General features: G+C 27.0%; 1 protein-coding gene across 1 annotated transcript in view; it reads left to right on the top strand.

Annotated features, from left to right (window-relative positions):
• Positions 1-15,597, top strand: part of LOC107445831 (kin of IRRE-like protein 3) — a 282,976-nt gene that overhangs the window by 23,097 nt on the left and 244,282 nt on the right. The gene's annotated exons all lie outside the window — the stretch shown is intronic.

Here is a 15,597-nt window from a genome sequence, read left to right as displayed (position 1 = left end):
TAGATTCCGTATACAAATTTGAAGCAACTGTGCGTATTCCGGATTCTTTCGATTCTGCGATTTTTACTGTTTGTTGGCGTGGTTTTACTAATTTATAAGCATACTGTCCATAGTTTTTGGATGTTTTTTTTTCTATTTAAGAATATATACATTCGAATGAATAACGTGTTACTGACAGATCAAGAAAAACACGCGCATAATATGAAGAATGAGGATTAGTTATTATATAAAGTAGAAATTAATCTTGTGATGCCTCATCAATTGGTCAATTTGATAAAAAAAAAATATTGGATGATTCAGATTGAACTTTTGGTTGTCTAAGTGTAATAGATCCATAAGAAGATAAATATATTGTTTCGTTACTCGAAATTACCGATTATATTTACTTTAATCATACAATTTAGTTGGAAAAAGACCTTAAATAATATTCACGTCCAATGTAATTGCTTGTTTTGATATTGCGGTTGAAGTTAAAATGGTTTTCCACTACGTTATAGTTTTTAACTTACAGATTTTTGAAAAATCTTTATTTTTATTCTCGTAAGTTTACTATTTTTTAGCACGGATACATGCGTGCTTCACCAAAATTAATGCATGCGTACTTCAAGTGCTTCTTTTCTTACAACACACATTATTTATGCTCATATTCTGCATAGATATTTTTAGACGCCAGGGACCACTTTGTTGGTACAACGTAAGACTTAAGAGGGTTGTTTTTTTCAATGCTATAAAAGTAATTTAATAAAAAGCTTAGATGTTAATTCGCCTGTTATATAGATGAATAAATGCATTTTGTATTATTAGTTTCGCATAATACAAGCTACGGCCGTTAAAAAAAACATGTATATATCTCCTATAGCTGCTTTTAAAATTCGAAAAAAAAGCTATTAAAATTTTCAATAATTTTAAATTCGGAAAAAAATATTGCTAAATAGTCATTTTTACAAAGGAAAATTCTCTACAAAAATAGTCAATTGTATTTTTTTCCTATCACAATATGATTAAAATATTTTACACAATAACTTGATAAATGTGAACGACATCAGCAAAAATAAATAAGTGACAAACAACAAAATATCACTTCTTTGCTGAATATTACGGTAAAATTATGATACTACCTTTTAAAGTGTAAGTTAAATATGAACCATGTGTCTGTTCAAGTTGAACTAAAGTAATATGTGATAAAGCTTTGGAAACATGACTATGTTGCGCACTTTGGCATTACCTTAAAATTGAAGTGAATTTGAACGATTTTAGACGAAGAGAAAATTATGGTAAAATTTCCGTATTGTACGGTAATGACATTACTGGTATGAAAACATAATGCTGGTTATTAAAATTAAAATATACGAAATTCAAAGTATTCATTTTTTTACTTTTTACTTTCATACGGTAGAAATTTACTTGAAACTCTGGTTTTAATTATTAATGCCGCAAGTTTTTTTCAAACACATTTAGTAAAATATACAAAATTGATGAGTAACTTTAGTCAAATAAATGGCGTTCTTATGCCATGTTCGAAGATATCATTATAGAATTACCAAATTTTAACACATACCAATTTTTATCGCATATTATAAAACCATACTTTATTGTTAATTATACCAAACCCATTACTAAATTGCTTGTGTAAAAATTTCCGAGATTTCTGGTGCATCTATAGAGTCAGAAATACGGTATATTTTAGTATTATGGATCAAATTCCATTAAAATCAACCGGCACTCAGGGTTCCAGAACTGTTTGCTGTAAAATACGTTTTTATTGGAACATGTAACGGAACAAAAGTCTGATATACCGTATTGTTTACTGTTATGAAATACCGTAAAATCACTGTAACATTCTAATTAAATAAATATTAATGTAATATTTACAGTATAATATTTTAGAGTAATATTCGATTGTATGGTGAAATGGATTTTACTAATGATGCAGCCGAATTCCCAATACTTCATACAGTAATTTTATCAGGAGTTTTGACCCAATGATTTTTCTTTGTGTACAATTGAAGCACTCCAGAAATACTAATAGTTAACTAAAACTGCATGTGTGTACATTGTTATTCATCCTTCTCCTCTATTTTTCGAAAGTCAAAAAAGTTTTCCTTCTTTTGTGGAACTAAATTCTTCCTTTTTTTAATATACTTGCAAAATAAACTTGATTTTAATAAAATTGAAAAGTTTTTTTTTCAGTAAACCCCTTCAATGAGCACATCGAGTTTTTCAGCAAAAAAAAATGCATAAAGCATACGTAATGTTTGAAATATGTTTAACCCTAAAAAGTATATCTAAATTGCAAAGGGCAATGATGTTTTATTTTTATAAATTTTATACAAGTATATGTCTTTCGAACAGAAAATAATCGATACGACATTTATTCTGAAACACGATATCCGTATCATTTTCTGAGCTGTTTGTGCCAGCAAGACACTTTTATTTGACAATAAAAGCGAAGGTAAACATGACTGCCTCCAGAGTCCACTTGAAACTTGGAAAAGTAAATAAATAATATTTGACTGCCTCTGGTCTATTTAGTGTCAGTGGTTGTGTCTGTCTCAATCTACACAGATGATAGAGAGACAACGGCATGTCAGTGGTCGGTGTTGCTTACTTTAAGCTAAGAAATGAGTTCCTCAGACAATGAACCTTTCCTAGACACATCATTACTCTTATTTAACGAACACAACTGAGTCAACTGAAGTTCACATCAAATGACTATAATTAATGAAACGAAAAGCCAAATTAATGATACCAACGGTTTAATTTATTTGCATTTAATACTAGATCTTTATTTACTTTAAGTATGAAAGATTTTGTCACATCCCATAATTTGTATAACCTTGTCGACCTTAATACAAAATTGATAGTTACGTTTACTAAAGGTTTGCTGTAATGTGTATAAAGCTTTGAATAAATCAGATTTCTACAATCAATGTGGTGATTATTAGTATTTCGATGTAATCATTTTATCGTTCATCATCAAAATAAAACAATTTATCTCGTGTTTAACTCGTAAAATTACATTTGCCTAGAAGTTTAAACACGCATAAAATATTCATGATCACAATTTCCTTAATAAACACTAGAGAATTGTTGTATGAGCCCTTAAATTATTCAGTTTATCCCACTTATAAGTATTCATTTGATTAGATAAGGAAATTGGGAAATTTAATTCGAAGTAAAATTACTGAAACAAATGTACTTACATTGGAATGCGTGGTATATAACTTGGTAATAACTTTCTCGTAATTTAATACTCCCTTAAGCACATTTTCTTTCCGAAATATATAATTTCTTATCTTTAGATGAATTATAATGTGTTATTTATCAATTAATATTAACAACTTTATATATTTTTGTTCCTTTTTAATTTTTAAACATAATTACTCTTTCGTTTGCTCGCTGAATGAAAAAGAAAAATCCCTCTCTTTTCTTTTTTCATTTCAGAAAAGAAGATTAATAATGATGGAAAATCGTAAATTGATTAATTTATCATTTTTACTTTTGTGTTTCATATTCATATAATTCTGTGACATGAGAAAAATTGACGTATTCTTTTTATTTACTACTTCGTTTACAATGTTTTAAATATATTGACAGATTTAACCAATATATATAGAAGATCGATGAAGTCAAATTTTGTCATGATGCAATGAAACCAAATCAATGAAATTCATATACGACATCTGCAAACCCCAACTTTGAAGATACATTAAAAATCTCTATCAATTCCAAATAGTAATTAGATTTTTCCATTTTGATTTTATCCTTGAAAACATAATACAATGATTTTTTCTTCTTCTCGGTTTCATTTAACGAGTTTTCCTAAAACTACAAGTCGAAATTAGGGTAAATGCACGCATTCGTCAACAGTTATATCTGAATTTCATTGATCGACTGATAAATAAATAAAAAATAACGTAAAATGAAAATTGAAAATTTATTCCGTGTATAACAAAATTATAACAATTCATTATGGGTGGAATCGATAAATTATATACTCATGTGTCTCTAGTAAAATTTGATTAATTGTTAGCCTAATGATTGGTAAAAAATATGATGTGTAAAGACAAGTGAATTACTTCGTATTTTATGTTAAAAATTGAGAGAAAAAAAAATGTTAGAACCAACTTATTAATTACTCTGCAATAAAATTTTAACATAAAAATTGCGTCGAGAATAAATAAAAAATAAGTATTATATAAATCATATATTATATTAATTATTATATATTTAATATATAATAATCATATGAATTAATTAATTACACACACACACACACACACACACACACATATATATATATATATATTTCAAATTAATTAATAAATGAATTAATTATTTTCTCTATTTAAAAAGTGAGGGAATGATATTTTATTTTAATACATGTTTTTATCTAAGTTACATCTACCTAAAGTTTGAAAATGATAACATACTACGTATATCTAATATTTATTATAATTTAGTCTTATATATTTAATAGTTTTTACAGGTTTGGGAAATAAAATTGGCTGCCACGATTGAACAAAAATTTTTTTTATAATATACACATCTTGAATCATTCCCTCACTTCAGCGTCATTCCCTCACTTCAGCGTCATTCCCTCACTTTATACACTAGTGAGGGAATGACGAATTCAATAAAATTTAAAAATAACAGTTAGGCCTAATTAATTTCTGAAGTCAATCACATACAATTATATTCATACGAGAAAGCAACATATAATTATCCACTTTCTCGATGAAGTTGTATTTTATTTTACTCTAAAAAATGACATGAGGGAATGACAAATGTAAAAAATTTTACCTGGTTTGATTCATTCAAATTTATTCCACAGCAAAGCTTCTTTAAGTTGAAAATGGAAACATACTGCAATTTTGTTCTATGATGCAGTTGATAACTTCTGAAGTTTTTATTAAAATATTTTTATTCTAAGAAGTTTGCAGGTGATAAGAACATTGTTGTGAGGGAATGACGCGAAACACTGGGGACAAAGTTTAAAATAGTGCTGTGTTAATATTTTTATCGGAAATTAAATTTAAAATTGATTTTCTGAATTCTATATTTCAGTATTCTGAAATAAAAAACACGAATTTGTAAAAAAAGAAATTTTATTTCAGAAACAATTTTTTTCTTTTTTTAAATCAGCAGTGGGGACAAGTGAGGGAATGACATATTGGTATATTTTAATTACCTAAAATAAATAAAAAATAAAAATTTTTAATTTTATTTTTATTCTTTTGTTAGCTTGCATTCTGAGGGACACTTTCCCTGAATTTTTTTTTTTTTCGTAAGCTGTAAAACAAACATAAAATATACTGGGGACATGAAAATGACTGTTTTTGTGAGAATGACCCATATATATAAGTCGTACACATTTAATCGCAAGTGTCCTAATTAAACCATTATCTTACCAAATTTTAATCGGATATTTGAATTTGAAACAAATACAGTGAACAATAGGTAAAAATATTCCAAATTTTTTCGATTGAAAACTCATTCCTTAAATGCAGGATAATGTTTGCTTATTCATTGAAAAGTTCTTACTTTTAAGTATGGATATTTTAATCACTTTAATTGAGAAAATTAGAAATATTAGTTTTATTTAGTTAATGACACCGAAATGTGTTCTCATTTAATATAAAAAATCTCGCTTAAATTACAGGTTTTAAATCATTTAACCCGTCAAAGAGTTTTTAAAGTAAATGTCGATATGTAGAACTATTCCATCGCAATCAACAATAAAAATTCTGCTGAATGTAATACTATTCTTAATATTTCCTCGACCATTTTCATGAGACCATAAAATATACAATTGCAATAAATAGTGTCACTCTGATACTGAGACCAACATATTTACTTCTAGATTTAGCATTAAGTTTTGGTGTTATAAAGCAGTTTTTTTCGATATAAACCATAATTTCAAAAGTTTCATATTCACAATATTCCATCCAACAAAAAATAATATTAATCTCAAGAAAAATTTAAAATGTGCAAGGAATTTCTAAAAAAACATATATGTTCTAAGTAGGACTGGGCTATAAATCGATGTATGGCGACATATCGATTTAACGCCTGTATCGGCAGGCCGATACAGCGACTTTCGTTCCAGGCGATGCATCAGAAATCTGATTTAAGCCGTCGAGTAAAGAAGACGAACGATATAGCGATATACGATATAGCGATACCAGACACGCAAGGATTTCTTATGTTCCGGTGCCAACTCGTGCTGGGGAAGACGATATACGTATCGTTATATTGAAACAGCCTTGATTGATGAGTGGTAGAATCAGAATCAGTTTTGAGAACATATATCGTGATCTCGCATTTTCGTTTCCGCACCTCTTTGTTTTTTTTCCTCTTTGTCGCGAACTTTATATCGTTTCTTGTAGATTATTTTCAGTGGGACGGGCTTTGTGATCGCCGTCGTTACCTAATTCTGAACGTAATCTATTATTGAAAAGAATACATAAGGAAGTGTTTCTTAATTAATTAGGTGAAAAAAATTTTTAAACAAAAATTTCTTTTTTATTTTTAAATGTGAAAAATAATTTTGATATTATATGTTTAAGTATTACTTTACATCATTGAATTTATTACAAACGGAAATCTAATTTAAGGTGTCCATAAAGAATTAAATTAAAAAGTAATTAAATTTGTTAGGCTATTTCTTACTCTATTTTAATTTATTAAAAACATTTTGGATGAAATAATTATTTAATGGGTTTTTATTACTGAATTTAAATTTATAAATCTTTAATTGTTTTCATTTTTATAAATAAAATTATAACAAATCTTATTTTTCTTCTTTTGGATTTGGACATAAGTCAATCAACTTTGCTTATTCAAAAAAATTTGTAATGTTTGCGATTGCGACCTCTTTTTTTAAAATCATTTAGCACTTCGTTTTATTAAAGAGTATAATCGTGTTTTTTAATTTTCTTTCAATATTGTCAGTTGAATATATTATCGAATATCATAATTCTTTTGTTTTATTTTTAAGAAATTAAACCTTACTTTGTTTTTTCGTTCAGAATTCGGTAATTATTCAATTTAACTTTATTATTTATGTGATATAATAATGATAAAAAATAGTGTTGTTCTAAAAGTGTTTTTTTTTTTTTGCTTAATTTATTTAGCACTTTGTTTTAAGCATATAAACAATTTTTAACGAACTTACTTTTTAAATTTTTTTTTATATTGTTAGGTAAATATATTGATAAATTTCAATTTTATTTATTTTTTTATTATTTATTTTTAAACTAAGAAATCTTTCGTTATTTGCGCTATTATTTCTAGAAAATATAACATTAATATCTTTCTTTAGCAAAACATTCACATCAAATTCATAAATGGGTTTAAATCAATCTGAGTATGAAGTTTTAATAGAAATCCGACTTTCTCCGCCTTACAAGTAAAAGAATTTCACAAATACTATAGCGCGATACATCGCTATATCGCGATGCAAGACTGACGATGCCTCACGATACAAAATTTCTTATATCGCACAGTCCTAGTTGTAAGAATTAAAAGTAGTGTTCGTCAGAAAAGTGACCAATTGCTTAAACATGATGAAAACATTCTGATTTGATTTCAAACCTTTTATCGCATTCAGATCATGGTTTCATTTCTTGTTGAGTGGTTAATAATTTTTTAATTATTCACTTAGAAAAAATTTCTGGACAAAACTTTCAGAATGTGGAAGCATTTTCCGTGTTCTAGCTCTATGGGATTTCAAAAAAATCAGAGTAAAGTTTACAGATTTTTGAAATAATTTTGAGAAAGAAGATAAAATATGGTTTTGTAATATCTGATAAAACTTGGTGGATCTGGTAAAATTTACTAATTTTATCATTAGAGCATGGCATAAATCATTTATTAAGTAAAATTTACTTTTCAGTTTCGTTAATAATTGTATGGAGATAAAAACTAGTATCTTAAAAACCAATATTTCCAATTACTAGTTACCGTATGAAAGAAAATATATGAAATAAATTATTTAAATACCATATATTTAATATTTATCAACCGGAATTACGGTTTTATTAACCATGCTGTATGGTAATTTTTTTTCAGTGCTTATTGAACATTTTAATTTTAGCTTACTACTTAGAATTAGTATTTCCAAGCATTTTACCACTGGGTCCCATTTCAGGAAAGTTTCACACTTCGCTTTCCTAATCAACATGATAATTTATGCATTTATGGATTAGTAAAATATCGTTTAACACTAGTGTTTGACTCTTTAACACTTTATGTGTTATTAAAGCAAATGCAAGATATTGGGAATATCAAAATGTTTGCTCTTAAATGACAAATGTAGGTAAAATGAATGATAACTTTCTTTGTTCTAAAATTATTTTCCGACCACCTAATTTGCTCAAAGCAAAATTTTTGTACACATCGCATTATCATTTCGGTGAAAATTTGGTAGTGTGAGAGACAAGTTCCTACCAACATGAATTAAAAACTACGTAATTAATGCAAAAATTAATTAGTGAAAATTTGATTTAGATCCATTCCATTTTGGACACCCTAGATGGCAGCTTATTTTATTACATAGTTTACAGTAATGTTATGCTTTACAGAATTATAAAATCATTAGAATGGAAATTTTTTAAAAAAAACCTCACCATTTTTTTCAATTATGATAGTTTTTCTAGTTTACCTTAGTATCTTTCTAATAGAAAAAGCAACTCTCAATAATGCTCACCCACTTTTTGAGAATAGTAAAACTCAGTTTAAGACCACTAAGTTGAAAGATGTTCTACAGAATATTTTAATTTACCTTGTGGCATTTTAAATGTGATCTATTTTTAGCAAAACACTGTTTTTTTTTTCAATCATCCTTTTTTAAACCTTGCTTTATCGAAGTTAGATTGATTCTTAAAATTTAAAAAAGAGTATTATTTTACTTTCCCCTTTTTGCATCGAGATTATCGATTACAAAAGAGGTTTTACTACCACAAATATACTCGTAACGAAATTAATATAATTTACTTATACACTATGACTCTATGTGCTGTGTTTATATACTATGACTCTATGTGTCTATGATTATGTTTTCGAACTTTGATTTTACGAGAACGCTTGTTTTCATGAAACCTAACACGCCAACATCGTTGTTAACACTAGTCGATTCAACAATTTTACATTGTGAAAAAATTATGATAGTCAAAACTAGCAAAACTTGAACAAATATACCGTATTTCTGGCTCATTGGGAACACCGAAAAGGACAGTAATTTTTTTACCGAAACGTTTTGGTAATGTTTTTAGTAAAATTAAGAATAAAACATTATTTCATTAATATCATATTTGTTGGTAGTAAAATTCTTTTAAAATGTTGCAAATTCGGTAATTTACCTTAGCCTGACATAAAAACCATTTATTCGGTAAAATTTACTTTTCAGTTTTCTGTTTACGTTTCACTCTTCTTACATAATGTATAGTAATAAGAACTGTAATTTTGAATACCAAAACTTTTTATAAATCGTTACCATATGAACGGAAAAATTACTGAATGAATGGTTTAAATACAATATATTTTGTTTCATTAAAAAATTATGTTCCTTTTGATCAGAAATGCCATTACAATACATATGGGGATTGATTTTACGAGAATCCATTTCTTATTGCAGAATTTAGTAATTTTAGATTTGTAAATTTTGTTGATTTGGAAACCACAAACTAAATGTTAATTTCTGGGCTAAATTTAAGTGATCCAACCATTAATTAGACTTGCTAATCTCTAATCTCATACGTTTGGAAAGTGCGTTAAGAGGAAATGCCACAGTCGAACTCTTATGATTTTCTATAATTCATGCGAAGGAAAAATAAGATTTCATAATCGTAAGAAGTTGGCTAAAGAAGATACTGAATTAGAGGAATAGATAAGTCATGGTTTCCTAGTGCATGCACTACCGTGATAGTGAACAATTAAGTAAAATGCCAAACAAGTAACGAAATACATAGAATAATAAGAAAAGAATTCAAATTAATTAAAGAAACTAAAAACCATACTTCCAGTGGAAAAACTTCGTTGCTGGGTTGTCAGTAGCGTAATTTGGCTATAGGGTTTGTTTTCAAGTAAGTTTTTGAGCGTTTTTATTCTTATGTATTAGTCTTGATTTTATACTTTTGTATTTGCCTTTTATACTTGATTTTATACTATTGTATGTATTTTATATTTTGTATTGTATCTTCTCTTCTTGGACATTGGCAAAACCTTTGGGGTACTGAAAGAGCAATTTAGACATTTGTCGTGCACTCTCAATAGAAAAGGTTTTCCATTTATGGATTCCGAAGCTGATACCCCCTGAAGACGTCAGCTTCAGTTGTTGTATTTTTTCATAATTGTCTTTTTTCTTTCATTTTTTATTGTTTCTTTCGTAATACATATAAGTAATACCTAGAAGTATCAATATAATTATTATTTTTTAAACCACGTATGGATAAATAAATCAGAATGCTTAAACAAAATTTCATGTGTATGTACCTTATGCAAATTTTCAATTCTGAACCAATTCAGACCAATAATGTAAATACGTTCAAATACGAAGTTGACCCAACCGTCTAAAAACTGGTTTCTGTGTTAAATCAGTCAGAAAGATATCTTTTGGATAAGATTTTTATCAAAAAGATTTTTCTTGGGATTTAACAAATATTTTATAATATAAGTGATTTGCCAGCATTCAAATCAAATGAATAAAAATTTTTTTTTAACCCATGTTTTTATCTAATACTTATTTTTGGCTTTTTATGTTAGGTAATTAAAAACAAAATCATTAATAATTTCGCAACGTATTGGGATGACGTCACAAAATTTTTATTTTAAAAATATTTGTGAAATTACGTGCCTCTTGAACTTAGGTCCTTAAAATGTGTTTCTATAAGCTTTAATAATGAAAACTTAACTAGGAGTAATAAAATAAAATTAAAATGATCTATTATGCAATTAGAAAACTGTGATAAACTCTGAATATCAGAAATTAAATTACACAATATTTATAATAATATCCTTTTTGCGAGCTGTAATTTTAACTCTTGTTAAGGCAAATCAAATCTTATGAAGTCACACCGTAATTTATAACAAAGGACAAAAAATAAAGGTTTAGTATTAATGTGCACAAATGTATAGAATGATGATATTATTTTATCCATTTCAGAGGGTGTAAGAAAACTAATTACCATAGTACTTATATTAGACTCCTACATTGGCTTAAGATGTTCCTTCTCATCGGCACCTATAATACTACAATTAATTAAGCATCATTGATCTCAATAAATAATTGGTGATTTTTACATCCTTCGAAATAAATACTGACTTTAGTTCATCAAAAATGATTAAAAATTTGTATTGCGACTAATTATTTTCGAGGGTTAAATTAATTACCTTGGTAATGTATACAAACTGAAATTAAAAAAACTAATTTAGATTAAAAAGCTAAATTAATGGAGAAATGTTCCTTATTCGTATACGATACAGCAAAAAATACCAGTTTGTTATTGATGCCAATCATGCTTAATTTTGCTAATAGGTTCAAATTGAAATATAAAAAAATCAGTTTTGTATGAAATACCTAATTTGGAAATAGTACTTACTCGTCCAGGTAAACCAGAAAAAAAAGATCTCAGTATTAATATAGACGTCAATGATTCTTCGTTAATTTTGCTTATAAGTATTATATTAATCAGTGTTTTAATAAGAAACTAAATGTACTAATAGTTGTAGAAAGATACTAAAATAGGTATTATAGAGATAGGTTTTCATGAATGCTCACCAAAATTCCATCTATATCGGTTAAATAGACACTTATTTTAACGGCACCTAGAACTGGACCAATAATATCCTTTATAATTAAGCATCACTGGCCTCAATAATGGTTTAGCAATTTTTTTATGATCTTCTAAATAAGTGCAGATATTAGTTAATCAAAACCAATTTAAAAATATTAGCATTGCGACTAATTATTTTCGAGAATCACAATTAATTAATTTCGGTAAAACATATAAATTGAAATTAAAAAAAGTTTTTTTTAATTAAAAATCTGAATTAATGGAGAAAAGTTACTTGTCCTACTAAGATAATATAAAAAAATAACTAAACCACTGATATCATGTTAGTTGATATTTTTAATAGGTATAAATATGCTAATATTTTTGTCAACATTCCTAGAATAAGAACTGTGGAAATATATTTTTTGAGGGGCCCACCAAAAGGCTACCTAAAATCAGTAATTCTGGTAAAATTTGAATGTCAGAAATTAACCATGAGCAATAGAATTTTACCAAATGAGATTGAATATAGTTAATTTTTAACTTCTAAAGACATGTACTGCTTTATCCATTCACGTAAAGTAACCAGGAAAAGCAACAAATAACATTTTTGTTTTTAAAAAATTGATTATCGATTTATTGATTATTTGTGCTCAACGAAGAACAGGTATACAGCTAGTTATGACATATTTAAAGTAGGAGAACTATCGGTTCCAGTTATATTTAACCAGTTATATTTAAAATAACATCCAGTTATATTTAAACTAAACATTACATTATATGCAAAAAAGAAAATAATGCAAACGTCAAATATACACGTTTTTAAAAACAGTGCATTTAAACATGTTAATTTAATGCAAATATGCAGTTTCTTTTCCTCTCTTTTCTTGGTCAGTTGTTCTATGTATTCCTTTTCATAGACTGGCGATGTTGCAAATATATAAAACTATTACTAAATATTCGTTCATTTACTAACGTATTTCATAACTACTGAAATAAGCCAGAAATATTAATTTCTCCAAATTTGATTCTCCCATGAATGCAAAAGTTTTTCTTTTTAAGTTCTTTATCAAATTATTTATTTAGTTTCTTTCGTATCTTTATGTATTTTCTTTGTTTCAATCTGCATATTGAACCCTATATTTAAAGATTTTTATGTTTAGTTAAGGACATATATAGTCTAAATTTTTTTAATATATCTTTGGTATTGGGTTTACAAACGTTGGGTTTACAAAAATAACGTTTTTTAATACAAAAAAGAATACTACTAAAAATGAACACAATATTTTATGTGTTTCTCGAGGAAAGAGCAAAAAAATTGCTGTTTAAATACATTTTGCTTTTTTTCCTTATTAAACCAAATTTCATAATTAAACCAAAATTTCAAGTCTCAATTTTCGCGAATGCAAGTGAAGTGTTAGTAATCAGTGGGCCATCTCTAATTTTAATGAGAATGGTACAAAAATGCCTTGATAAAATGAAAGCTTCAAACAAGGAAGCTATTAATATAGTAAAATTATGTAAACTTATGTTGTAGTAAAATATTATAAGGTATAACTATGTGTGAGTAAATTATGATATTAAAAGAGTATCATTATCTCTTTGATCTTTATCTCTTTAAATAATTAGTGCCTTTGCATTATATAATCATTTATTGGAACATCATTGGATGCTTAACTGTTATAGCGCATATTAAAGCCCCTTAGTGATGTAAATTTAATTTTAATTAAAATAAAAATAACGTTTTTTAATAATTTTAAAAAACATAAAGTGTCATACATTTAATTGTCAATAGAATTCAACGAATATCACATAAACTTGTAAAATAGTGGTGGGTATTTCATATTTAAATTTTATTTTTATTTGCTTTTATTTCTTATTGAAATACTGAATAAAAAATTTCCTTTTTCCCTAAATTAATGCACAATAAAGAAAAAAAAAACTTTAAAAAATTTTTTAGTAGAAATTTTATTTCAAAGGCTTAAAATCAATAAATAAATTTAGATTGCACGCTTTTTTGCATCTGGCAAAATCCTAATTCCTAAAGCAAAAATACTATTTCAATGTTGTTTGCGTCGTAGCATTTCTGTCTAAACAGTTTGTACAGCAACTCATCTTAAAAATTAATGTCTGAATATGAAATACAGTTTGGATTATTAAAATAAAAATAAAAATTATACGCAACTCAAATGATCCTGACCGTTACCCACATATAGTTGAAGCGTAAAGATTACACGTACAGAAACATTTGAAAACGTTTAGAAGATTAGAAAAAAAGTAAAAAGGACAGAAAATCTTTTTAACCGTGACTGAGGGAAACTTCATAGATTAGCAAAGCGACATTGGAGCCTTTAAAACTCTTGACAGATTCGCAATTTGGTTGAAGAAAAATTGTCTTTGCTGGAAAATTGGCTGGTGATCTATCGCCACTGTCAGCGCACTAGCGTACTAACGGAATCATATTTTAACCACCAGTGGGACGGTAGATCTTAAAAGGCCATATAAATAATAGCTCGCCAAATTTGGCGAAATTCTTGAATATTCGGCACTTTCTTGAAGCGATAAGAAATTTATAGATCAATATGTTAACAGGGTATTTCGCATTTCTGAAGTCTCTGCCCTGCGGGATAATAGGGAATTTGGCATTTTTATGAGCTCCAAACTAAGCTCGTTTGTCATCTTCAGAATTTTTCTTCCATCTACCGTCTTGATGCAAGCTAGCTTGTTTGTGCATGAATGGATTGCAGTCATTCTTGTGTATATTCGCGAAGATACTTTTAGAATAATTCAAGAAAAAATACGAATTAATATTTAAGGTCAAATCACAGAGGAATTGGTTTTGCCTGTATTCTTCATTTGTTACATGGTTACATTAATGTAACTCTAAGAAACTATGAAATAATAGTAACAAAGTTCTTTATGGTCTTTCTTGGTTGTAAAGACTTATTTGGAATCGTTATTAAAACAATAATTTATTATGAATATTTTTTCATAAAAAATTATTTTTGCATAGATCGCTATTCTAAATTTTTCTTGTTAGCAAGAATTATTGGAAAGTAAATTCAGTCTCCTGATTAGTTTTACTCACAAACTCTCATTGAGCTCTTTTTAATTCGTTTTCTGTTTTTCAAAGTTTATTTAGGGAAGTGTACATCTGCTAAAACTGTAATAAAACAAAATTAGGGTAAAATTGAAGTGACTGAAAACCTCGGACGGGGTAAAAACTTGCTACTACATCTGCTCCTTCCAAAAATTATGCCTCCTTAAAGTATTGGTTCATTTACTTATAAAATAATAAAATTTACTCCTAAAAATTCGAAGCACAACGATCAAGCTATCCACCGTCTAACTGAGAGTTCAGTAGATCAAATCCCAACAAATCCAATTTGTTTGCATTTCTATATTCTGATTGAAACCATCTTGCATGTCTTTTTCAATTGTCAAAAATTAAAATGTATTTTCTTCATATCAATTAGTTTTTAACGAAATTTAAACTATTAAAAACAGAAAAAAAATGTATCTATACTTTAGTATTTTTATTATTATTTTTTAAATCAAAAGGTAGGAAATATTTTTAAATTTCTTTTTCTTTTTATTTAACTTTTTTATTTTGTAATAAATATTTTTCCTTTTTTTAAATTTATTTATAGAAATTTCTACAAAATTACATAATAATTCTTGTTAAAAAACGATAGAAATTGAAAAGAACTATGTATTGCTGGAAAAGATGATTATGTCATTGAAAATACAAACTTTGTTGGTAAAACAGATTTTAAAAATTAAATTACATTTTATATTAAATTTTAAAATATTAAATATGTTT

Source organism: Parasteatoda tepidariorum, chromosome 1, assembly GCF_982258835.1.
Source record: "Parasteatoda tepidariorum strain Cologne lab strain chromosome 1, Ptep-v5.0, whole genome shotgun sequence".
Taxonomy (NCBI): Eukaryota; Metazoa; Arthropoda; class Arachnida; order Araneae; family Theridiidae; genus Parasteatoda; species Parasteatoda tepidariorum.
Note: the sequence above shows the minus strand (reverse complement) of the source record. Positions and strands in the feature narration are given on the sequence as shown.